This window comes from Bubalus kerabau, chromosome 18 (assembly GCF_029407905.1).
Source record: "Bubalus kerabau isolate K-KA32 ecotype Philippines breed swamp buffalo chromosome 18, PCC_UOA_SB_1v2, whole genome shotgun sequence".
Classification (NCBI taxonomy): Eukaryota; Metazoa; Chordata; class Mammalia; order Artiodactyla; family Bovidae; genus Bubalus; species Bubalus kerabau.
Genome location: NC_073641.1, coordinates 37177198 through 37202685, shown reverse-complemented (window position 1 = coordinate 37202685; position 25488 = coordinate 37177198). Strand labels below are relative to the sequence as shown.

General features: G+C 35.9%; 1 protein-coding gene across 3 annotated transcripts in view; it reads right to left on the bottom strand.

Moving 5' to 3' along the window:
* RICTOR (RPTOR independent companion of MTOR complex 2) overlaps positions 1–25488 on the bottom strand; it is a 136687-nt gene that overhangs the window by 105256 nt on the left and 5943 nt on the right. Inside the window, exon 1 of one of the 3 annotated variants that reach the window (XM_055554727.1) lies at positions 23589–23612. The exons of the other annotated variants lie outside the window; for them this stretch is intronic. The gene's annotated coding sequence lies outside the window, so the exon portion shown is untranslated. Of the gene's footprint in view, positions 1–23588; positions 23613–25488 lie in introns of those variants that run through there. 3 annotated transcript variants of the gene reach the window in all.

Below are 25488 nucleotides of genomic sequence, written 5' to 3'. Positions count from 1 at the left end.
TATTTTCTAGGTACAAACTGATTGCAGACATTTTTGAAAAGCCACAATTTTGTGACAAAAATAAAACCTCGAGTCTGAACTCACTCACTCAAGAAGTATTAACTGAACACCTACTATGGTCAAGTACTGTTTTAGGTACTGGGAATAATACATCAATGAACAAGAGACATCCTTTCTTACTGGACCTTATAAACAATTGGAAGAAAACTGAGGATTAACAACAGAAAAAGGCACAAAATGAAAACTGACAGGTAGTCAGAAGCCAATACTGTGTCAAATGTTTGCCTAATAAATACTGATATAAAATGAACCTACCATACTTTAATGCACTGTTGCTGTCAATCCAAATCAAATCAGCCTTTCTTCTTTCCCCTCCTCATCCCTTTGTCCTATATATAATTACCATCTGAGCCACCAGGGAAGCCCACACAATTACCAGGAACCCCCAAACAGAATTGGAATATGGAAGAGCTTCTAAGTTTCTTCACAATATATTTCCTGAAACACAGAACATGTTTCCTTCCAGAAACTCATACTTCTTCCCAAATTCAAAAATAGCATTTTAGTGAAGTCACTCAGTCGTGTCCGATTCTTTGCAACCCCATGGACTGTAGCCTAACAGGCTCCTCTATTCATGGGATTTTCCAGGCAAGAATATTGGAGTGGGTTCCCATTTCCTTCTCCAGGAGATCTTCCCAACCCAGGGATTGAGCCCGGGTCTCCCACCTTGTAGGCAGACGCTTTACCATCTGAGCCACCAGGGCAGCATTAGGGCCATTTTAAACATCAAATACTAGGTATGCTCATATGTTACAATGTTCTTATGGGGATCCATAACTTCAAATACTAAGGTAAATTTTCCCTGGTTAAGTGAGAAGTCCCTAGTTTCTTCCTTACGTGCTAGATCAGGAGTACCTAAACATTTTAATTAAAGACCCATACAGTAAGTATTTTAGGCCATAAAGTCTGTTCTGTTGTAACCTCAATTCTGTTGTAATCAAGAAAGCAATAGAGAAAATAGGTAAGTAAATGAATGAGGCTATGTTTCAATAACACTGGCTCATGATCTGTCAACTGTCAACTCCTATGCTAGACAGAACTTAAAACTACATGAGCAAGTTGAGATCAATGGACTTTTTATTGGGGGGGGGGGTAGTGCACAGGGGAGAGAATTTAAGGAGGAGTTTACCTCTCTGATGGAGAAGGCAATGGCACCCCACTCCAGTACTCTTGCCTGGAAAATCCCATGGATGGAGAAGCCTGGTGGGCTGCAGTCCATGAGGTTGCTAAGGGTCAGACACGACTAAGCGACTTCACTTTCACTTCTCACTTTCATGCATTGGAGAAGGAAATGGCAACCCACTCCAGTGTTCTTGCCTGGAGAATCCTAGGGACGGGGGAGCCTGGTGGGCTGCTGTCTATGGGGTCGCACAGAGTCGGACACGACTGAAGCGACTTAGCATTAGCATTACCTTTCTGATTTCTTACTACTTTCACTTAATGTTTCCAATTCAGCCTCTCCAAAACTGTGCTATGTGAAATGTATAAAGCACAAATGAGATAATCTACTAGGATTTCCCTGAAGCCCAGTAGTTTAGCCCAGAGCTGCATTAAGTAAAAAAGAGAAGAAAAAAAAAAAGTGGCTAGAAAAAAAGAGAGAGAAAAAAAATGTGGCTAGCTGGCAATGATGGCCAACCATTCAAATGCAAGGAAGCAAAACACAAAAGAACTGCTAAAATTACTGTTGCTCTTTTCCTCTTATTGTGTAACTTGTAGTCCTATGCATGTTCCCAGTGACTCTCTGGAAGTAATGAAATAACTATAGTCAATACTCAGCAATTTAATATTATATAAGCACAAACATGCATACATAGATACAAATATAAATACAGAAAACCACCAAAAGAAAACTACAGTGAAGAAAACTTTTATCTCTATACATCTATAGATACACACATATATATATATATAATTTTCCATGTATGTACATATACATACATGCACAGATGTATATATATACACACACACACACACACACGAGTAAGCATGCATTTATTTTAAAATGTTTCCAATATATACTGCTTTGTAACATGCTGTGATAAATCATATTATTAATAATATCCTTACCTGTCAATAAACATATAGCATAAAATTGATACTTAAATAAATTTTGGTTCAAGTACACAGAGTAAATTAATGACCAGATACTAGTGGCATACATTTATTTGAGAGTAATAGAAAGAACAATTCTGAAATAAAAAAGAACTGGATTTGAATCTAGCTTGCTGCTGTTTAGTTGCTAAATTGTGTCTGACTCTCTGCAACCCCACAGACTATAAGCATGCCAGGCTTTGCTGTCTTTCACTATCTCCCGGAACTTGCTCAAATTTATGTCCATTGAGTGGTGATGCTATCTACATCTATATCATCCTCTGCCACCTCACTCTCCTGTTGCTTTTAATCTTTTCCAGCATCAGAGTCTTTTCCAATGAGTCCGCTCTTCCCATCAAGTGGCCAAAGTATTGGAGTCTCGGCTTCTGCATCAGTCCTTCCAATGAATATTCAGGGTTGATTTCCTTTAGGATTGACTGGTTTGATCTCCTTTCAGTTTAAGGGACTCTTAAGTCTTCTCCTGCACCATAATTTGAAAGCATCAATTCCTCAGTGCTCAGTCTTCTTTATGGTCCAACTCTCATATCTGTACATGACTACTAGAAAAACCACAGCTTTAAAAGGAATCTAGCTTAAACACCTACAAACCATGTATCCTTGACTACATTACTAAACCTCACAGGCACCATTTTCTTATACTGGGTTGGCCAAAAAGTTCATTTTGGGTTTTTTCCATAAAATGTTAAGACTATAGTGAATGAGTGAAAGTCATTCCATCGCGTCCAACTCTTTGTGATCCCATGGACTCTGCAGCCCACGTAATTCTCTAGGCCAGAATACTGGAGTAGGTAGCCGTTCCCTTCTCCAGATCTTTCCAACCCAGGGATCGAATCCAGGTCCCCCTCACTGCAGGCAGATTCTTTACCAGCTGAGCCACAATGGAAGCCCAAGAATACTGGTAGCCTATCCCTTCTCCAGTGGATGTTCCCGATCCAGGAATTGAACCAGGTCTCCTGCACTGCAGGTGGATTCTTTACCAACTGAGCTAACAGGGAAGCCCAAGGTTATAGTGAATATATTATACTAATTACCTAACCTTGAAGGCATTGTTTCAAGGTGTGAGCTACAACTTAGCAGAGTGCCTAGCCCATAACAGATATTCAATAAATAGCAGCAGCTATCATTAAAATTAGTTATTATCTGCTTACAAAAACAATTTTTATGTTTTTTTATGGATCAATTATGTGAAAGTTATGCGGCCAGCCCAAACAAATGTTTAATTCACATATTAGTGTGTCTAACGGAGAAGGCAATGGCACCCCACTCCAGTACTCTTGCCTGGCAAATCCCATGGACGGAGGAGCCTGGTGGGCTGCAGTCCATGGGGTCGTGAAGAGTTGGACATGACTGGGCGACTTCACTTTCACTTTTCCTTTTCATGCATTGGAGAAGGAAATGGCAACCCACTCCAGTGTTCTTGCCTGGAGAATCCCAGGGACAGAGGAGCCTAATGGGCTTCTGTCTATGGGGTCGCACAGTCAGACACGACTGAAGCGATTTAGCAGCAGTAGCAGCAGTGTGTCTAAATTAATGAATTTTGCCTACATGTTTTAGCGTATTACTTTTATGATCCAAGATTTGCTCATTTTTGAAGTAAAATTTTTTGTTTTATTTGCCTTCTTAAAAATGACAGAATAATGAGTGGGTGCAGAGTTGGACAATATTTTCTGTGATTTATTTGTGAATATACATGAACAAATGCTAATAAGCATCAAGCTAGAAAAGCTGGATGCATAAGAATGTAACAAAATTAAATGTGACTTCATAAATCTGATATGTATTACTTAATTACATCTCAATATTATCTATGTTTATTATGAGAAGACATAAAGGATTAAAAATACATGGCAATACCTACAGTTAGTATTTCCTTTGTAAAAGCCAGCAACAAATCTGTCTCCTCCATCAGCAAGGACAGTGAAAGTACATCTTCTCACCCTTACCCACAGGTCCAAAAGGTGAGGAAGCACTGCTTCAAATTATTTAACATTTCCTGAAATTCTAACAACTATTAATATCAAAGAGTTATATAATTTAGGAGGGAAAAGATCAAAATGATAGCATCCTGGGAAAATGGCCTTCCTTTTACCTTTAACGCAAAGGAACTAAAAACTTCTTCAGTTCAGATCAGTTCAGTTCAGTTGTTCAGTCGTGTCCAACTCTTTGCGACCCCATGAATCGCAGCACGCCAGGCCTCCCTGTCCATCACCAACTCCCAGAGTTCACTCAGATTCACATCCATCGAGTCAGTGATACCATCCAGCCATCTCATCCTCTGTCGTCCCCTTCTCCTCCTGCCCCCAATCCCTCCCAGCATCAGAGTCTTTTCCAATGAGTCAAGTCTTCGCATGAGGTGGCCAAAGTATTGGAGTTTCAGCTTTAGCATCATTCCTTCCAAAGAAATCCCAGGGCTCATCTCCTTCAGAATGGACTGGTTGGATCTCCTTGCAGTCCAAGGGACTCTCAAGAGTCTTCTCCAACACCACAGTTCAAAAGCATCAGTTCTTCGGTGCTCAGCTTTCTTCACGGTCCAACTCTCACATCCATACATGACCACTGGAAAAACCATAGCCCTGACTAGACGGACCTTTGTTGGCAAAGTAATGTCTCTGCTTTTCAATATGCTATCTAGGTTGATCATAACTTTTCTTCCAAGGAGTAAGCGTCTTTTAATTTCATGGCTGCAGTCACCATCTGCAGTGATTTTGGAGCCCAAAAAAAATAAAGTCTGACACTGTTTCCACTGTTTCCCCATCTACTTCCCATGAAGTGATGGGACCAGATGCCATGATCTTCGTTTTCTGAATGTTGAGTTTTAAGCCAACTTTTTCACTCTCCTCTTTCACTTTCATCAAGAGGCTTTTTAGTTCCTCTTTGCTTTCTGCCATAAGGGTGGTGTCATCTGCATATCTGAGGTTATTAATATTTCTCCTGGCAATCTTGATTCCTGCTTGTGTTTCTTCCAGTCCAGCATTTCTCATGATGTACTCTGCATAGAAGTTAAATAAGCAGGGTGACAATATACAGCCTTGACGTACTCCTTTTCCTTTAGGAGACCCTATTCTACTTTTGATAGAGTAGTAGAATATTGCCCCTTATACTAATGCCAAACTCTGTCCCTTTGTAATTTTCATTCATTTGTTCTGGTGTAACAATCTGGAATGCAGAACAGGAATTATCTACCCTCAGTACTGAAAATGATCATTTTTCCTCACAAGCAACTGAAGTAGACAATAATCTTCTTTTAATCACTGTTGTATTTTAAATATAAATATGTAATAGAGATGGACAAGGAAACCTATCAATTACTTCTGCAAGCAAATCAGTTTAGTTATAAGCTCCTTAAATGTTAGATTTATTATACTAAAAATTGAATAGTTTCGTAGGGCTACTTTAGAAGAATGATGGACATGAAGCACCTCTTGAAAGGGAATAATTCGTTTAGAGGCAAGACTACAGAGACAGCAAGATGGCACTTGGTTTCTTTAGCCAGGCATGCCCATTCTTTCCCTACCTGATCTAGAAGAAGTCCTCATTCCTCAGAAGTCTTACTCAGAAGTGTAAAGGTTTTCCTTAACCTGCAAGCACCCTTCTTTATGTTCTCATGATACATTCTTCATACCACTATCACAAGTTATGACAGAACATATATCTGATCTAAGTTCTAATTTACACCTATCATGCCAGTGTGATTAATACCACCTCCTTTCACTCCCTGAAGTATGCTAGGCTGTACTGTAAATGATATGACCATCAGAGGTATAGTTAGTTAAAACTCAACCACCGTTTGTATACTTTCTTACAACTAAATCTTTTCTCTATCTCCTTTTCCCAGAGACTGGAAGAGAATACTTTTGTTGGGTTCTTGTTCCAACATCCTGGGAACAGTATAATAGGAACATAGGCTTCCCCTCTGGACTGTATTTAGCCATTTTATTACTTATAAAACTAAGAATACAAAGGTATCCTATAAAGTACAGTTTTGATTTATCTTGGGAGTAACTTTACATTTCTAAGTTTTCTTTTTTTTTTTTTTTTTGGTTTCTTTTGGCCATGAGGCATGTGGGATTTTCCCTAAGCAGGGCTTGAACCCATGGCCCCTGCATTGGGAGTCTTAACCACATCTAAGTTTTTTTCAATTGTACATTTCAGGGTTCACTATGCCAATACACTATATGCCAACTGCTTAGATGAGAAATACTAGTAAATATAAGATACAATCTCAGGTCTGGAGATCAACATGAAATGGGAATAGGTGTGTATATATATATGAAAATATATACAGCACTTACTAGTAATACTACGGGAAAAACAAAAAGTTTGATAAAGACTTCACTAGACTGTAAGCTAAGTACTACAACATATTTTGCTAATATTTTTACATGAAAAATCTGTTTTCATCTCCATACCAACCATACAAGGTAGGTGCTAATATTATCATTCTCATGTTTAAAAAAAATGAACATTAGTTCATTGACTAAAGTCACATAAATACCAGATATGGTAGCAAGATCTGAATCTAAGTTATATGACTCTAGAGTCTATCTTATTCCATATGGAATCACCCTGCATATGCAATTCTCCTGTCTTTCAAAGGAGAATGTATCTTCAGTGTACATACTAGTTTGTAATTACATGATAGTCTGACCTTCGGTTCACAATTACGATGCCATCCTAATGGCACAGTATCATGATACTGTGATGATCACACAGTATCATGTCTGATACACAGTAACCACCCCAAAAAACATTTACTGAATAGATGCCCCACATCACACTATGAATATTAAAATGTAAGAATTTATAATGGAAATGCTATCTTGTGATTAATTATAATAATGACAATAACTATAGTAGCAATGCATATAAAAAAGGAGCAGATAAGAAAGATCATACTGCTTTAATGTATCTGTTTTTCAATTTCTATTGCTTTGGAAAGGAATCACACTTTCTAAAGTAAGAATAAGCTTATTTAATATGATTAACAATGAACTGCCTTGACCCTAACAATTTACCTTACCTAATTATCTTCTAATCATTTCATCATCTCTATTTTTACATGCTAAGTAATCTGTGAATTTTTAAAGATTTTCTGGTAAAGATAACTTAGATGTTTGTGGTAGAAAATGAAGAAGAGTTGGGGAAAAAATATGAAGTACTTTCTTAAGAGTTCATCTCTTTCCCTTTTTTACAGTAAAATTAGAGATCAGAATGCTTAGGCTTATAACATTTGTTGTAATTCCTGTACAAAATAGTAACCAAATTCACAAAGCACTTTCACTTTGTGAACACAAACAAAGTACGTGTTCACCAAGCCATACAAAAGCCATACCAAAAAAAGCCATACAAAAGCCATTCACCGGGCTACAAAAAAGATTCAAAGAAATCTTGGTCATCACATTATTTTATTGCTATTTTTCTGCAGAAAATCTATGAAAAGCACTGTCTGCAATCAGAACATTTTCTAAGATGGTGAATAACTAAAATCTATTTCCATATAAAGATTACAATCACTGGATGTTCTGCTAAAACTTCTATGTCTTAGTCTGTTAAATCATTAGGTTTCCACAGTCCTCTCGTCAGAAATCTTTCATCGTAAGAAAAAAGTTCTGTTTCTCTCTGAAACAACTCACTATGTCAATGAACCTTGTAAAAGAACAGAACAGCTGTGCCTAAAAGCTGAGACAATTAATTGTTATATACCCCCAGCCTATTAGATTTATTTACAAAGTTAGCTGTACATTTTGCTTATACAGCTATTTTCATGTTTCTGTTTTTCTCTATGAAACGACTATTTATAGGTAGGATCACTTGTCTGGCAGGTGGCTTCTATGAATGTAATTAAGGACTTCCCTCTCAGAGCCCGAGGAGTAAAGGGTACAAACATACTTTGGCTGCAGGACACAATTTGAATGTGAGTCAGAAAGCTGAAAAATGCTTTTACAATGTTATTTTCTAACCTTTCCATTTGTATTATTGGTTTCACACCTTACTAATTCCAGTATTTCCATCATTAATTACTCACTATTTCTAATTGACCTGTCTCTTTTACCAGTCTTAAAAAAAAATGCTTCTGCCCAGTGTTTCCCATTTTTGATGTGACATTACTTCTACCAAAACTCTCTGAAACTCGCTAATTAATTCTTTCCTCACCTTCTAAACTCTACTAATTAGGTATCTAGGCCACCATTCCACTAAAGTTGTCCTCTACAAGTTCACTATTTGCCCAATGCAAAGGTTTTTTTCTCAGCTTTTCAAACTCCCTGACTTTTCCATTATAGTACTATTGGCCAATGATAACCAAACCTAGCTTCTTTCTCTTCGTTTCTATAATCACACTATCTTGGTCCTCTTCATACCTATTTCTCACTGTTGCTTATGCACCTCTCTTAAAGGTCTGCATTCCTTCCTCCTATTTTATACTCTTTAATATTACCAAAAATTCTATCATTTGCCCTTAGGTTTCTGTTTTCATTGTCTCCGTAACACTAACAAATTCAATTTAAACCTTTAAATAAACAAAGCCTCAAAGTTTCAATTCTACATTTTATCATTATTCTACATTTGTTAAGAAACAAATCTATTTTCATGTTTGGTGATCTGTCATCTCAAATTCAGTATGTCCTGTAATCAAATTAATTCATCCTTAAAAAAAAAAAAAAAACTTTCCAAAATTTCCTTCTACAGCCAATAGTAACAATGTCTGAACTAGAAAATTACATCCAGGACAACAAATATCACTGAGACATCTTATACAGACTATATCACAGTAGTATTTTATTTTTATGTACTATTAAGTTCTGAATCAGTGCCCACATGTAGTTTTCTGTTTATGCTTTTTATGGCTCAAAAAAATAATTTATATACATCAAAGAAGACACACCTCATCAAAATTATCAAGACAAAAACATAATGACTAATCTGGAGTCCCAGGAATAAGAAAAACACATGATACATTAAGCTTTTTCAAGAACCTTGGTCAGTGGTGATTTTAATTATGCAAAAATTCGATAATACACAATTTATTTGTGTAATGCAAATGTAAACAAACTCTCTAATTAAAACTTTACTACCTGTTATTCTTCCATACATTTCACTCAGGCATGCATAAATAAGTGAATTAGCACCAATAATCAAAATCGAAAAGTAAATTTACAAACATTGCTTGAATTTAACCTTAAAAAGCTCTGAACTATTATAAATATAACAATAAAAAGCACTTCTTTGGTTATCTCTTGCATGAACAGGACATCTGAATATGACCACACTAACTGCTAATATTTTTATATTTATTTATGTTTTCTGATAACTCCTTTAAATATGACTGCTTTATAGATGAGCCTTTGTCTGACATGCTGGTTAGACACACTGAGATAATACAAATTCTGGTCACGTTTTGCTGCCAAGTAAGTTTAGGTCAGGTTAGGTTTTGTCACATCACTTTACTTACAAAAAACAGCTTTCATTTTCAGAGTTTTTGGTTTTTCAAAACTGTGGATAATAGGCTGTGGGTCTGTACAATTAGTATTACCAACATCCCAGACCCTGCATTCTTTTCTACAACAAAGTCATTGAAACTGCATTTCTCCCAATGACAAAAAATATGTACCAATATTGAAGTATAAATTTAGATCTCCTTAGTCAAGTTGAGTAAAGTTCAATAAGGAAAAAACTTGTCACCACAGAGAATTTAATCCCCAACAAATAACTTTTCTATCAATTCAGAATAAAAATTTACTGTGTATGGTTAAAAAAAAAAAAAAAAAAAACCATTGGAAAGAAAGACTTCTGCTTCAGGGCAGCTACCTGGCTACTAAAGTACATCTGTGAACTACCAAAATGGGTGCTACCTCACAGCAAGTTAGAAATGTAGAATCTTGCACGCTCCCATACCTCCCCAATCTGACTTCTCATTAAATCAACATCCTCAGGTGTTGCATTTGTACATTTACTTAGAAAAAAGTAACCTAACAGGCCCAACTGCTTTTCCTTAAAAAGGTCTACTTACCAGGTTAGTTGCTGGCTTACATCTGGAAACAAACTCAGGGAATGTTTCTACCACCCTAACTGGTAAGAGTGGCTTCCTGGCCCTAAACCATTTATGCAAACAGTATGGTTTATGCTGACCATCTGCTTTCATTCTGTGAGTCTGGATACACTTAGAACACTTATTCAACAGAGGCAGAGAGCAAAGAAAAGTATTTCTAGGTAAAGCTGAAAAATAAAGAGAGACTTCCCTGAGACTCTGAAGCAAGTGTCTCTGGAACCTAGATACATTCTTTTGCACAATCAAAAAAACCTCAACGAGAGAATTTTAATTTAAAGTATTCCTTGGTCTACCATATTCCCGGACAAGGAGGAGAGGCAAATTCAACCATTAACCACCACTCCAACCCACCCACCCTCCCACCCAACTAAGAAGCTACCCTTACCCTGGTTATAAACATGAAAACGAGTCAGTCTCAACAGAAACAAACAAAACAAAAAACTAAAAACACATTAAATATTAGAATTATCATATACATAATACAAACAATGAAATAATATTTTATATATGTAAAGTTGGGGGGGGGCGGCACTTCCCTTGTGGTTCAGTGGCTAAGAGTCCACGCTCCCAAAGAAGGGGGCCCAGGGTTCGACTACTGGTCAGCAAAGTAGATCCCGCGTGCTGCAATGAAGATCCTGTTTGCCACAACTAAGACTCAGTGCAGCCAAATAAATAAATACAAAAAAAAAAAAAAAAGAAAATACAGCAGGGGGTTTGGCAAACTTGTTCCATTAAGGGTCAGACTAAATATTTTGGGCTTTGAAAGCTATTAATATAAGGTCTCTTTTATAAGTAATTAACTCAGTAATAGTAGCACCAAAGCAGGTATCAGATCAGATCAGTCGCTCAGTCGTGTCCAACTCTTTGCGACCCCATGAATCGCAGCACGCCAGGCCTCCCTATCCATCACCAACTCCCGGAGTTCAATCAGACTTCCTGATGTTCAAGCTAGTTTTAGAAAAGGCAGAGGAACCAGAGATCAAATTGCCAACATCTGCTGGATCATGGAAAAAGCAAGAGAGTTCCAGAAAAACATCTATTTCTGCTTTATTGACTATGCCAAAGCCTTTGACTGTGTAGATCACAATAAACTGTGGAAAATTCTGAAAGAGATGGGAATACCAGACCACCTGATCTGCCTCTTGAGAAATCTGTATGCAGGTCAGGAAGCAACAGTTAGAACTGGACATGGAACAACAGACTGGTTCCAAATAGGAAAAGGAGTATGTCAAGGCTGTATATTGTCACCCTGTTTATTTAACTTACATGCAGAGTACATCATGAGAAACGCTGGGCTGGAAGAAGCACAAGCTGGAATCAAGATTGCTGGGAGAAATTTCAATAACCTCAGATATGCAGATGACACCACCCTTATGGCAGAAAGTGAAGAGGAACTCAAAAGCCTCTTGATGAAAGTGAAAGTGGAGAGTGAAAAAGTTGGCTTAAAGCTCAACACTCAGAAAGCAGGTATAGACAATATTAAATGAGCATGTCTATGTCTGAATAAGACTATTAGAAATGCAGCTTTGTAAGCCTTACATCACAAGATCTTCAAGCTATAACTTGCAAACTTTTGGTTTAAAAGAAAGAAAGGACCAGAAATATAAGATTCAAAATTTACAATCATCTAAGCAGAACTTCTTAAAATAAAAACAGCATGATTGAAATTTTAAAAACTCAATGGGGGGATAAAATAATAGATACAGCTGAGGGGAGAACTAATGAACTGAAAGATATATCTAAAGATATTATGTATCACTAATGAACTGGAAGATGTATCTGAAGATGATATGTATATGATCCCCACGAAAAAAGCAGACAAAATACATGAAAGAATTTAAAAAACAAGAACGATAATAAGAAGTCTAACATGTATTTAGTAAGAATTTCTAAACAAGATAAGAAAAAATATAGGAGATGCAATACTCAAAACCTCAGATTGAGAACTTTTCAAAATTCTTCAAAAACTTAGAATCAGGACGTTCAATGAATTTCAAAATAGTACAAACAACCATCTAAACACATTTTTTTCCAAGATATTTAAGGCAAAAGAAATAATACATAATCTGAAAAGACAGATTATGTAGCAAGAAAAGCAATGTGATATATATATATAAAAAAATGAAACCAAAAGTGTATGAATCCTGACTCAAAATGTTATCTGTAAGATAGGAAATCTGAACACTGAATACTAGATGATCTAAAGAGGAGTACTGCTAATTTACTTAGTTGTGCTAACAGTATTGCAGTTAAATATTTTAAAGTCCTTATCCCTTAGAAATACACACAGATGTATTTACAAATGAAATTAATATATGCCTAAGTTTGCTTTAAAATTATCCACAAAGAAAAAAGGACAATATACATATGAAGTAAGACTGCCCCATATGTTTATATAGTTGAAGGGGGATAAGGAATATATGAGGGCTCCTTATATTTTTCTTACATATTATGACTGAAATTTTTCATAATAAAATATTTTTAGTGAAAGTCTGATAATCCCAAGTATGTGGATCAAGAACAACTCTAATATATCTCTACTATGATATATAATTTTTTCACATAAGCAGTAATTCTACACCAAATTATACAACCTAGAGTAACTTATGTATGAGTACCAGAATTCATATACAAGACTATATATAAAATTACTCTTTGTAAGAGCAAGGAACTACAAATGACCAAATGTCCAAGATTAAAAGAATGAATAAATCACTATTATTTAATAACATTTACCTTCTGGGTTTTCACCCTAATACTTGACAGACACTATGCTAGGATCTTTGAACAAATTTTCTCATGTTATACTGTAATAATCTTGTAAGAGCCAGAGTATTACTAGGTTGGCATAAAAGTAATTACAGTTTCAGACCCAAATTTTAAATCATTATAACTAGGCTCAAACACATCTTTATTAATCAAAACAGGAATCATTACAATCAACCCATTTTTGTCAACAAGAAATAGATTTGTTTATTCCTGTAGCATAAAAATCCATGCTTCAGGATTTAACAAACTCTTGGAAAGCGTTTTCCATGCAAAATGTTGTCAAGATGTTTGAATTAGTGGTAGTCAGTTGGCAAGAGGTCAGGTGAATATGGCAGATGAGGCAAAACTTTGTAGCCCAATTCATCCAACATCTAAAGCACCTGTGTGACATGTGGTCAGCTGCTGTCATGCAGAAGAACTGAGCCATTTTCTGCTGACCCATGCTGGCTGCAGGGTTTGCAGTTTTCAGTTCATCTCATCGATTTGCTGAGCATACTTCTCAGATGTAATGGTTTCACTAGGATTCAGAAAGCTGAAGTGGATCAGGCTGGCAGCAGATCACCAAACAGTGACCATGACCCGTTCTGGTGCATGTTTGGCTTTTGGAATTGCTTTGGAGCTTCTTCTTGGTCCAATTACTGAGCTGGCTGTCGTTGGCTGTCGTATAAAATCCACTTTTCTTCACACGTCACAATCTGATCCAGAAATGGTTCATAGTTGATACACAGAATAAGAGAAAATGACACTTCAAGACAACGATCTTTTTGATTTGTGGTCAGCTCATTAGGCACCCACTTATCAAGCTTTTTCACCCTTCCAATTTGCTTAAAATGCCAAACAACCAAAGAATGGTCAACACTGAGTTCTTAGGCAACTTCTTGTACAGTTATAAGGGGATCAACTTCAATGATCCTCTCAAGTGGGTCGTTGTCAGCTTCCCATGGCCAGTCACTGAGCTCATCTTCAAGGCTCTCATCTCCTTTGCAAAACTTCCTGAACCACCACTGGACTGTACATTCATTAGGAGTTCCTGGGCCAAATGCATTGTTGATGTTGCAAGTAATCTCTACTGCTTATGACCCATTTTGAACTCAAATAAGAAAATCACTTGAATTTGCTTTTCGTCTAACATCATCCATAGTCTGTAATACATATAAAATAATCAGCAAGTAATAATTCATTAGCAAAACATGTAAAGCAAGAAGTGCACATCGAAATGATGTATAATATAACATTTATTTAAGAATGCATTCCAATATCAAACGGTAAAGCTCAACAATGCAAAAGCAAAATTACTTTTGTACCAGCCTAATATAACCCTTTCCATAAAAAAGAAAACTTAGGCTCAGAAAATTAAATAGCAAGTTAGGTATTTCCCTGCAGATTACGGAGCAAGAATTTGGATCAAGATCTTCCCTATTACCAACTCAGTTTTCATTTCCCAGAATAATTAGGAATGTATATTTTCAAAAAAGAAATGTCAGTTTTCTAAGCAAAATAGTTTAATTTGATAGTATTAAAAATATCTTTTTCACAGCATTATAAAAATAAACTGTGGTTAATGCAGACCTGCACAAATTACCAGTTAGGTCTGAAGTAATACTGTTTCAATTTGTAATTCCTATTTTATCTCTGTATGAGTCTGTTGCTGCTGCTGCTAAGTCGCTTCAGTCGTGTCCGACTCTGTGCAACCCCACAGACAGCAGCCCACCAGGCTCCTCTGTCCATGGGATTCTCCAGGCAAGAACGCTGGACTGGGTTGCCATTTCCTCCTCCAATGCATGAAAGTGAAAAGTCAAAGTGAAGTCGCTCAGTCGTGTCCGACTCCTAGCGACCCCATGGACTGAAGCCCACCAGGCTCCTCCGTCCATGGGATTTTCCAGGCAAGAGAACTGGAGTGGGGTGCCATTGCCTTCTCCAGTATGAGTCTGTAAGCATATAATAAAATCAACTGGGGGTAAAGGAAGCAGGGTTTGACAAGTTTATTTCAAACAACCTTCTTAATATTGTTACAAGTCTCCTCAGCACTGATCTACCTATAATATTTAGAAAGCCCTTTTCTTAAGTCTCACAACTTTAAGTGATCTCTAAAGTTTCTGCTACCTCTAAACTCTCAGTACTTACTCAGCTTCAAGGTTCCACACCAATAAACTTGAACTACACTACTTCCTGCCTACCTCTTCTAGTTTCTCATTCTCCACTCTCCCTCTCCCCAAGCACTTTCTATCTATGGTTCCTTCCTATCTCTGGGCCTTAGTATTATATACTCTTTCTACTTGACTTTCCCCCTACATCTTCACTTACTGTTTCCCTGTTAGTCCTGGATTAACTAAGTATCGGAGTTTTCCCTGACAATCCCCCTAAGCACCTATCAACTCCCTTTCACATACTCAAATTTTACATTATTTTGAGCATTTATTTCTACTTAAAATTCTGTGTTGACTTGCTTTTATCTGTGTTCTCTCTACTAGAACATAAACTCCTCAGTGGAAATATTCAAGGTTTTCACCACTGAATCACCAGCAAAAGAAAATTACCCAGCACATAGTAAAGGTAAATAAATATTTGTCAACTATGACTAAGGGAGAAAGGAGTGAAGAAATTATAGCAATATTACAAGAAACATACAGTATATTACAGAAGCTCAAATAAGGAAGATATTCAACCCAGCTGAGAAATAAACATTAACTTTGTAGAAAATGTGTTTCTAGTTAAGAGTGTAAAGAACAGTTTGGAAAACGACAGAACTAGAATAGGGACACTAGTTATGAAGCCAATGCAATCACCCAAGAAAGAAAATGAGGACTCTGTAATGGTATGACAACAGAAACGGAAAAAAAGATTTATCCAAGGAGAGGGAAATGGCAACCCGCTCCAGTATTCCTGCCTGGGAAACTCCATGGACAGCAGAACCTGTTGGGGTACAGTCTATAGGGTTGCAAAGGAGTCAGACATGACTTAGCAACTAAAACAACATCTTTTATTTTTAATTTTATTGAAGTACAGTTTATTTACAATGTTGTGTTAATTTCTGCTGTAGAGCAAAGTGAATCAGTTATAAATATATTATCTTTCATATTGTATTCCATTATGGCTTATCACGGGATATTGAATAAAGTTCTTAGTGCTTAAAAAAATTTTTTTTCAGTATTTTAAAGATAAAGTCATTATCATCTGGTCACAGATTTGACATGCAGAAAAAGGACAAGGAATGAGGTCAGAATGTCTCCTGGGTATTCTCTTGGGTGATCTGGCCCATTAAAGTAATGCGCTGAAGACCCAGATGGAAAATACAGAAAGATTTTTATAAGAGTAAGGTAATTAGTAAGTGTGAAACACAGAAAGCTTGATATACATGACCACATGGTTAAGATATTGAGTAAGCTGTTGAAAAAATTGGTCTGGAGCCCTCAAACTCAACACAAATTTGATGGTCATTTACTCAGCCAATAAATGATTTATGGTCCTTATCAAGCGCACTGGGGCTGTGCCAGGCGCGGGGATACAATGGGGAACACCACCAAGCGCGTGTCCTCACAAAACCTACATTCCAGGAGACAATAAACAATACCGCAATCGGCAACAGTGACAAGAGCTATGGAAGAAAACAAAACCAAATGGAAAATGATGGAGATGAGGGTTACAACAGGTGATCAGAGAAGGTCTCACTGATAAAGTGGTATTTGAACACAGCTAAATGAAGTGAGAGAGCAAGCCTACTAAGATTAGGGGAAGAATAATCCAGACAGAATGTAAGAAGTACAAAGGCCCTGAGAAGAGAATAAGAGTAGGAATGAATAGAGAGAGGCTGTTTTGCCAAATATAATGAACAAAAGGAAGACTTAGGAAATGAGAATGGTTGTGAAGAAGTCACTAACTAGATTATAATGGCAGTCATCACATATAGAGGTTGTATATTTTTAAGAAAAACTATTTTGTCACATATATTCCACTATTTAATACAATGTTAAAATACAGCAGATGCTCAATGAATTTTTTCAAATTAATGAGTGAATAAATCAAATGGAATTCCCACTATATTTGAACCCAATTTATATTTAACCACTTCCTGAACTCCAATTTTTCCCAAAGGAGAAACCAAATACCAATCTAAAAGTCTGTATTATAAGCTTTAGTAATCTTCAGAAGCAGAATGTTTAAAAGTTTGAACAGTGACATCATCTCTAAAACAAGTATGTGCCCTTCCAAGAGGACTGCTTAGAAGGAAAACATCTACTTCATAACAAATAATTTCTAGACTGTCTGCTAGACAGTCTAGAATAAACAAGTCATCATTTGATAAATCCTTCACACAATTGGTAATGTTTTGATAAAATATCATTTAGACCAAGTTCTGATCATGTTAGCGAGCCAACAATTTACCACAGTAGCTCAGCTCTATGCTAGGAAAAATCACTAAAAATAGTCTGGAAAAAAAACTACGTACCAGTATTACAAGAGCAGTAACTAATATAATCCTGAAAAACATGGTTAAAAATATAGATTTACTGCATTTACCCATTCCTAATTAATAAAATCAAACAAGCAATCACTCAAAATTCACCACTAAAAACAAGCATTCTTTTGGTAATTAATAATCCACACAGTTTAAATCTGGTTCAGTGAACTAAATATTCTAGACTCAGAATCAACAAGGATATTCCAAGGTTATTAAATGTTCCCACATTCAGGGAATTCAGAGAAGGCAATGGCACCCCACTCCAGTACTCTTGCCTGGAAAATCCCATGGATGGAGGAGCCTGGTATGCTGCAGTCCATGAGGTCGCTAAGAGTCAGACACGACTGAGCGACTTCACTTTCTCTTTTCACTTTCGTGCATTGGAGAAGGAAATGGCAACCCACTCCAGCGTTCTTGCCTGGAGAATCCCAGGGACGGGGAAGCCTGGTGGGCTGCAGTCTATGGGGTCACACAGAGTCGGACACGACTGAAGTGACTTAGCATAGCTTTCAGGAAATTACTAAGTCACTGTTTTCCATACTTTCAAAGAGTATATGCATAAGAATATTTTAAGTGGAGTGAATATTAATATCTTTAAAATTACCAACGTTTAGAAAACTCACTCATCAAAACTTCTTCACCTTCAGTATAGTTGAATATTGCTTCACTTTCACATTTACTCTTGTTTTTGCATACTGAAATAAGTAAATGTTATTCTATTTCACTCATTTATACTAAGCACATGTTGCCAAATTGCTGTCAAGTATTTAATCAATTTCCCATGCAATACTCTCTTCTACTTTCTTGAGGATACGCACACCAAGAGATGGGCAGTAGAATCTTCCTCACAAAGCACTGCCAACTCAGAGGAAAAAAACCTAAAATTCAGTAAAGGACTGAGTAAAAAACAAATAAAATAAAAAACAATTAAAATTTATCTTCAATCAAGGAATAGAAAACACTATCAAGTATACATAGAAAAAAAAAACTAGTCCATTTCAATAGCATGTCTTATTACAGTAGTCACCAGAAGACTAGAAATGGAATAAGAGAAATAGAAATCAATGAAAGAAATTGAAAAAACAAGGGAAAATAGAGAAACAATCACATGAAGATACTTTGTAACTATTAATGAGGTCTTCCACTGAAAATATTATCAGTGAGGTCCAAGAAACGCTTACCATCTACCCTTTTTCTCCATAAAAATACTAAGCCAATTTTCATAATCATTCTACCAATTTAATTAGGTCAACACAACTTTCATTGGATTGGAATTCTAATTTTTCCAACTTACTAACTGGTAGCTTTGAACTCCATATGGTGATCTATTAATTTTTCTTTAAATAGTCATTTTGAAAAAAATTGAAGAAAAAAATTCACCTATCCAGATGTGTTAATGCCTAAAACCTATTAAAAGGTCAGACTGAAGAGGAAAAAAAGACATATTCAGAAAATGATTTTTAAAGTTTTTTTAAAGTTGGAATTAGTGGAATTATTCCAAATTCTATTTAATCATATAAATTCACTTCCCTTTCAAATTAAAAAAATCCATATATATCATGATACACCTGACACACATAGGCAGACTTGGATTAAAATAACTTCGACTTTACATACAACACAGCGATACAACATACTATTGAGCAAATGAAGTTAAATATAAAAGGGTATATGTAGGAGAAAATCACATAAACTTCAAAAACAAACAAAAATCACATAAACTTCAAAAATGTAGGAGAAAATCACATAAACTTCAAAAACCGGCAAAACTAATCTATGGTATCAGAAGTCAGAATAGTGCTGTCTTTGGTGGGGGAAGTAGTGCCTAAATGCAGACAGAATAGGAACTTCTAGGGTATTGCACTATTCTGACTCTTGACCTGGGTTCAATTTGTTAACTTTCATAGAACTGTAAATTTATGACAACTCTCAGATCTACATTTTCTTCAATTATAAATAACATTTACTGCTTTCTTCCTATGCTGCTGCTGCTACTGCTGCTAAGTCACTTCAGTTGTGTCCGACTCTGTGCGACCCCATAGACGGCAGCCCAGCAGGTTCCCCTGTCCCTAGGATTCTACAGGCAAGAACACTGGAGTGGGTTGCCATTTCCTTCTCCATTTCTTCCTATAGTAAATATTTTAACAACAAAAAAAGATGTTTTAACAACTCCACACAGTTTTAAACTCTACAGTACCCCCATTCTACAAACCCAACATGAATATTAAAATTCTTTCTCTTAGTCTACTCTCAGTAAAATACTTTGTTTTTTATTTATGCCCTATTTGATTTAACCACATCCACTCAAAGTTGAAACAATGTCTCATTTTTTTTAACAGTTCACACTTAAACTCTCCCTCTTCTCATCTCCTTTGCTTTAACTGAACATGTAAAAAACACCTAATATCTATGTATATCTACCTGCCAACTGTAATATTTTACAAACATTTCACTAACTCCTCCAATAGAGATGAGAAAATATGATCAGAAAAGGCAGTTTGTCCAAAGTAAAAAAATTACAAAAGGCAAGGTTCCAAAGCTCAGGCGCTTACAGTTCCAGACTGTCTATGTGTCAAGCAACTGTTTAGTCAGTAAGTCCTCTCCGACTCTTTTGCAAACCCAAGGACTGCAGGCCGCCAGGCTCCTCTATCCATGGGATTTCCCAGGCAAGAATACTGGAGTGGGTTGCCATTTCCTTCTCCAGGGGATTTTCCTGACCCAGGGATCGAACCCGCGTCTCCTGTGTTAGCAAGTCGATTCTTTACCACTGAGCTACCAGGGAAAGCATGTTATTAAATGCTGTCCACATTCATACCACATTGTCCATATTAGTATCCTACTATTTTATATATTTTTTACCTTATTGTCTATCTTTATACATATAATCCTACTATTCAAATTGTAGACATATATAATAACTTTATCAAGTCATATCTCACCTACCTTGAACTATGCTATGAAGCAATTATCTGTCTTGAAAACAACCAGGATGCAAAAGAAAGCACTCCAAAAGATGTCAATAAAAATTCAAAGTATATATCATCAAAGTTTACTCACTACAGTTCATATGTTATTGACAGTAAAGCCCTTTAATTCCTATAATCACAACCTATTTATCCTTATTTTCCATATAATGTTAACAAGTCCAGTTACACAGTTTCTATTTTACATCACAGTAATATAAAAAAAAATTTCTAAAGGAACTCCAAATATGCTAAAAATAGACATAATATTTATACAGACACATACTTCCCCCAAATCCACTCATATTCAAGTACCCCAGGTGACTATTTAGTGGCAATATACTTATTTAAAAAATAATTATACTTTTTTCTGACACACTTTTATAATGTAGAAATAATTACTGATGTAAGTAAAAGAAATTTCCTAGGACTCAAAAATTAAATCTAAACTTTCTTAACAAAACAACTATTACAAGAAACAATAATATAGCAAAAGGCAACTGCCACAGTCTATCCAAATCTCTTAAGCTTTTTATTTCCTTTTGAAAACCAGCATTTTAAAAAATTTCTTCATTCTGCCAGGTAAAACAATATATACTTATATATTCAAAACAATGTGGAAACATGAATACACAACACTGAATTCTCCCGTGACAGAAAAGGGCTATTGTAAGGTTTTATTAAAAATACAAAGTGATTTAAACTTTAAGACTATGCCAATCTAAAATTTAGCTCATTACAAACTTATAAAATTTTATGTTAAGAATTATTCCTACATGAAATACAGAATCCTATACAATTTAAGAATAAACCCAGTCTACTTTATACCATGTTATAGCGTTCAAAAATAACACAAATTACAACCTACAGTAATAAAATCACAAACCACTCTAAATAAACAAGGTAAAAATAGCTATTTGCATTCAAATATCCCACTACCATGACTTTATACTAAAATTTGTGACAGATATGAATAAAATTGTATCTACAACACATTGTTAAATGAAACATTCTACAACATTCCACTTGCCACCCCAGACAGTGCCATATAGCTAGACGTTAGAGTTCATAGCTCACCTACCTCCAACCACTGGAGTCTTCTCACTCACTCTGCAACTCTATTCCCCTCAGTTCCGCTCCCCCCTTGGGGGAGGGGGTTAGTGGTGATGGGGTTGTGGATATTATACAGAATTATGAGTGAAAGAAAAACCAGGGCAATTAAAAGTTTTACTATATGAGGGATGAACATTAAGCATGGAAATAACTAGCAATATTAAGATGTGATTTCTCAAAATATGAAACTATTGATAAAAAATATATATGTATACACATCTAAAAACAGTTAAATACACTTTTATCTGGCAAGCTGTTTCTTCTAAGTAACTAAAAGTACATTACTTGGCAGTCTTCTCTGTTTACAGCTTCTGTGTCTCTTCACTATTTATTCATTGTAAGAAACACATGAAATTACACTGGGTTCTGAACAAGATTACTTGCAATCCCTGCAAGTGGCAATTCAATTCTTGTTTTGCTCTTTTTAATAGAGTGTTAACTTCCCCAAATACTGTTCATCTTTTACCCAAATAATCAGAGGGTAGGATGTCTGGATTTGGCAACGAAACAGTCCATGTTTTTCAGGATAATCTTAATTTCAAATATTCTCTCTCACCATCAGGTTACATGTTTAAAGTCAGAAAATACGTTTAAAGTCAAAGTCATGTTAATGTGGAAAATAATAAAAACACTTCTGGTATCTACTTCCAAACTGCACGTATCTAGAAATAAGTTTGATACAAATTTACAGAGCCCTTTGAGCATGCAATATTAATGAAGGGGAGATACACTACAAAACAATGGAAGGAAATTATTTATGCTTTGGTTTGGAATGCAGCCAAACATCTATATACTCATAATCAGAAGCACACAATTACTTTACAATATGCCTAAAATCTCTCAGTCTAGTCAAGCACTACCTTCAAAGGTTTGAAAAGCGCTGGTCTGAAATATAATCAGCCTTCAGTATATTTATATACAAAGCTCATCACCAATTTTTTTCTCAACAATATGCCAGGAATATGTCAGTTCAGAAAAGTAAGTACAATTATTTAAACACTGCCCTTTTATGCAAAGGTATTACAGGTGTCAACAATTTGATGAGGATTCCCCTCTAGGTCATTCCTTATCTATCTCCCATTTTTTTCCTTAATTCCTCTAGCTTTGGATTCCTTTATAAAGATAACTGGCAGGTGCTTCAAATACTATGTTCTGATACAGGTATATCCCAACCATAATATAAACTCTGTAAAGCCAAGAATTACGCCTTTCTGATTCACATTAACATTTACTACAAAAATATGCTGACTTAACAAACCATTACACATCCAAATTCTTCAACATTTTAGGATAAACAAAATGGCAAAGTAATTGAAGGGGCCAGATTCTTTAAAATTCAGGTAATTAAGGTTAAAAACTCTTGTATATTGATTACTAATCTCAACTGACTCCTCGAACAGGTATGTTTGAAGCCTTGGTACATCCGCAATTTTATTATATTTTATATAAATTTTGTCATTACCAGTCACATCACTCAGTTTATGCAATATGTCTGGCTGGACAACTCCATAAGAGGAATATTAAGAATGTACTTAGGCTTATGTTCTCTTTCAATCTTATGATTCTGAATGCACGAATGTTATATTTAGCTAGTTTTACGTAATTATTTTCAATTTAGTTTGCATCTGTACAATCTTCTAAGTACACTTATCCTATCAATATAACTTTGAAGTAGCTATTCAGCTTTAACCCGGTTACAGTAACAAAAAAAAAAAGCACAGGTAATACAAAACAATGGATGATCCAAAAAGCATTAACAGTCAACTCTCAATTATTCATATGTGGATTACCTAGTTAATATTTTAGCCTGTTTACATTCACTATTCTAAGAGTATTTGCCTAAGAAATAAAAATTGATGCTAACAATTCAAATGAAAGATACATCAATCTACAGTAGGGGATGAAAAAACACAAAATCATCCCCAACCATATATAAAGTTATTTATATATTTAGAATTCTTCCACTAGTATTTACCTTTTTATGAAGTATAGATAACTGAGAGTGGACTGCATTCAGCTTGGTGATAGGAGTACAGATACACAGGCATGCAAACCATTCACTCACCCCACTGTGCTTTTCACAGCCCTATTTTCAGTAGCCTGAGACCTGGGAGGGGGAGGAGGCAGCAAGTCACTGCAGATGATCACTTAAAAGGAAATTGAGAGTTGACTATAATTTACATTTAAAGTACTATGAAATACCATACTCCTACATATACTCATTGCTGTTTATGGGAATCCTTCTGACAGTAATTTAACAAGTGATTTAACAAGACTTGCTCTTTAACCTTTCGATATCCCAGAAACACCCTGATATCTGAGAATCACAAAGACTGAAGGTGACAGGGCTATGCATGTAAAGTAGTATGCATTTTGGAGATCAGAAAACTGAAGCCTAAAGAGGTTAAATAAGCGTGCCAAGATCAACCTCAGATTAAGGGAGAGAACTGAGTCCTCCAGAACTCAATTTCAATGCTAGAGCTGACAGTGCCTTCAAGCCAAAGCTCTCCCCTTGGCTTCAAAGATCACAATCTTGCTAATTTTTAAGCTTTCTTCTCTTGTTGGCCTCTTTCCTTTTATCGATCCCTGTGCTGTGACGTACACTCTAATCAGCATATACGCTAACATCCAAATCTTTAGCTTTTTCTCTATTTACATTCTTCCCTCTCTCAAGGCCCTAAAGCAGAGAACAATCAGATCACAAGTTAAAAACAATTACAAAAACATCCATGCCAGAAATTGCTGCTACCTCTTACACATCTCTGACAAACTCAAAGTGCAAAGCTGAACTCATTATCATCACTTCCAAAACAATTTCTCCATTTCTTGGCACCAATGCTTTCATTGTCAAGTCTGCAAATTTAAATACTCTTTTACTTCTACTCTCAATATTGTGCCCCTTTTCTCATCTCTCTCTCTCCATTCTTCCTTACAATACATGTTTCAGTTATTATTATTATATGATATATGCTGAGAAAGCAGCGTAAGATCCAGTGAAAAAAGAACTGAGCAAAGAACTTAAATAAGGCAATAGTAAGTGATATTTAGAAAGGAATAAACAAAGATGTGGAAAAGTAGAGAAGGAAGGAATGAATTCCCACTGGGATGATAAGGAAGGATTTTCCCAGAAGTGGCATATGACCTAGACCCTAAAGAATTAGGATTTCTCTAAAGAGTGCTGAAAACGGAATTCTAAGCACAGAAAACAACCTATGCAAAGTAAACAGAAACTGCATGCCATGTGCAAGGAATAACAAACAGTCACCTCTGACTAAAGCAGAAAATCTCAATCAAAGGCACAACACGATCTCCAAGGAGAAACAATATGAATGTGGAATGTAGGTGCTTAGACTAGCAAATTCTCCAATACCCCCCTTTGAGAAGCACTGTGTGAAAAGAAGGGAGTGCTTTACCCAAGCTAACTATGTGGAGAGACAGACAGACAGAGAATGGTATGGTTAAGATAGTATAGAAGAAAATAATTCTGGAATCACAAAAGGCCTTCAATGCCAAGCTAGGAAATCTGGACTTTATACTGTGAGCAAAAATGAAACTATTAAGTGCACATGGATTATTGTTGTTATTTTAAATAAGAGAAATGAAAAGATCAGATCTAGATTTCAGGAAAATTATCCTGGCAATCACATAGGAGAAAAAATGAAAAAAGTGAGAGAAAAGAATATTTTACTGTCAACATAACCAGATAATGAGGTCATCCAAATGATATAATGTGCAGTAGACCAACAACAATGAAAATAGGAGAAGCTGGATTCAGTAGGTATTTCAGAGGCAAATTGGGGAAACACGTCAAATGAACAAAGTGGACAAGCAATGGGTCTCCAGCTTGAATACCAAAGGATGGTGGTGGTACCAAGAAAGTGAAAAGTGGGTAAGTTTTGGGGTACAAAATTTTATACACCACAATCTCTGACAATTACCTACCACACATACACACTAATAAATTT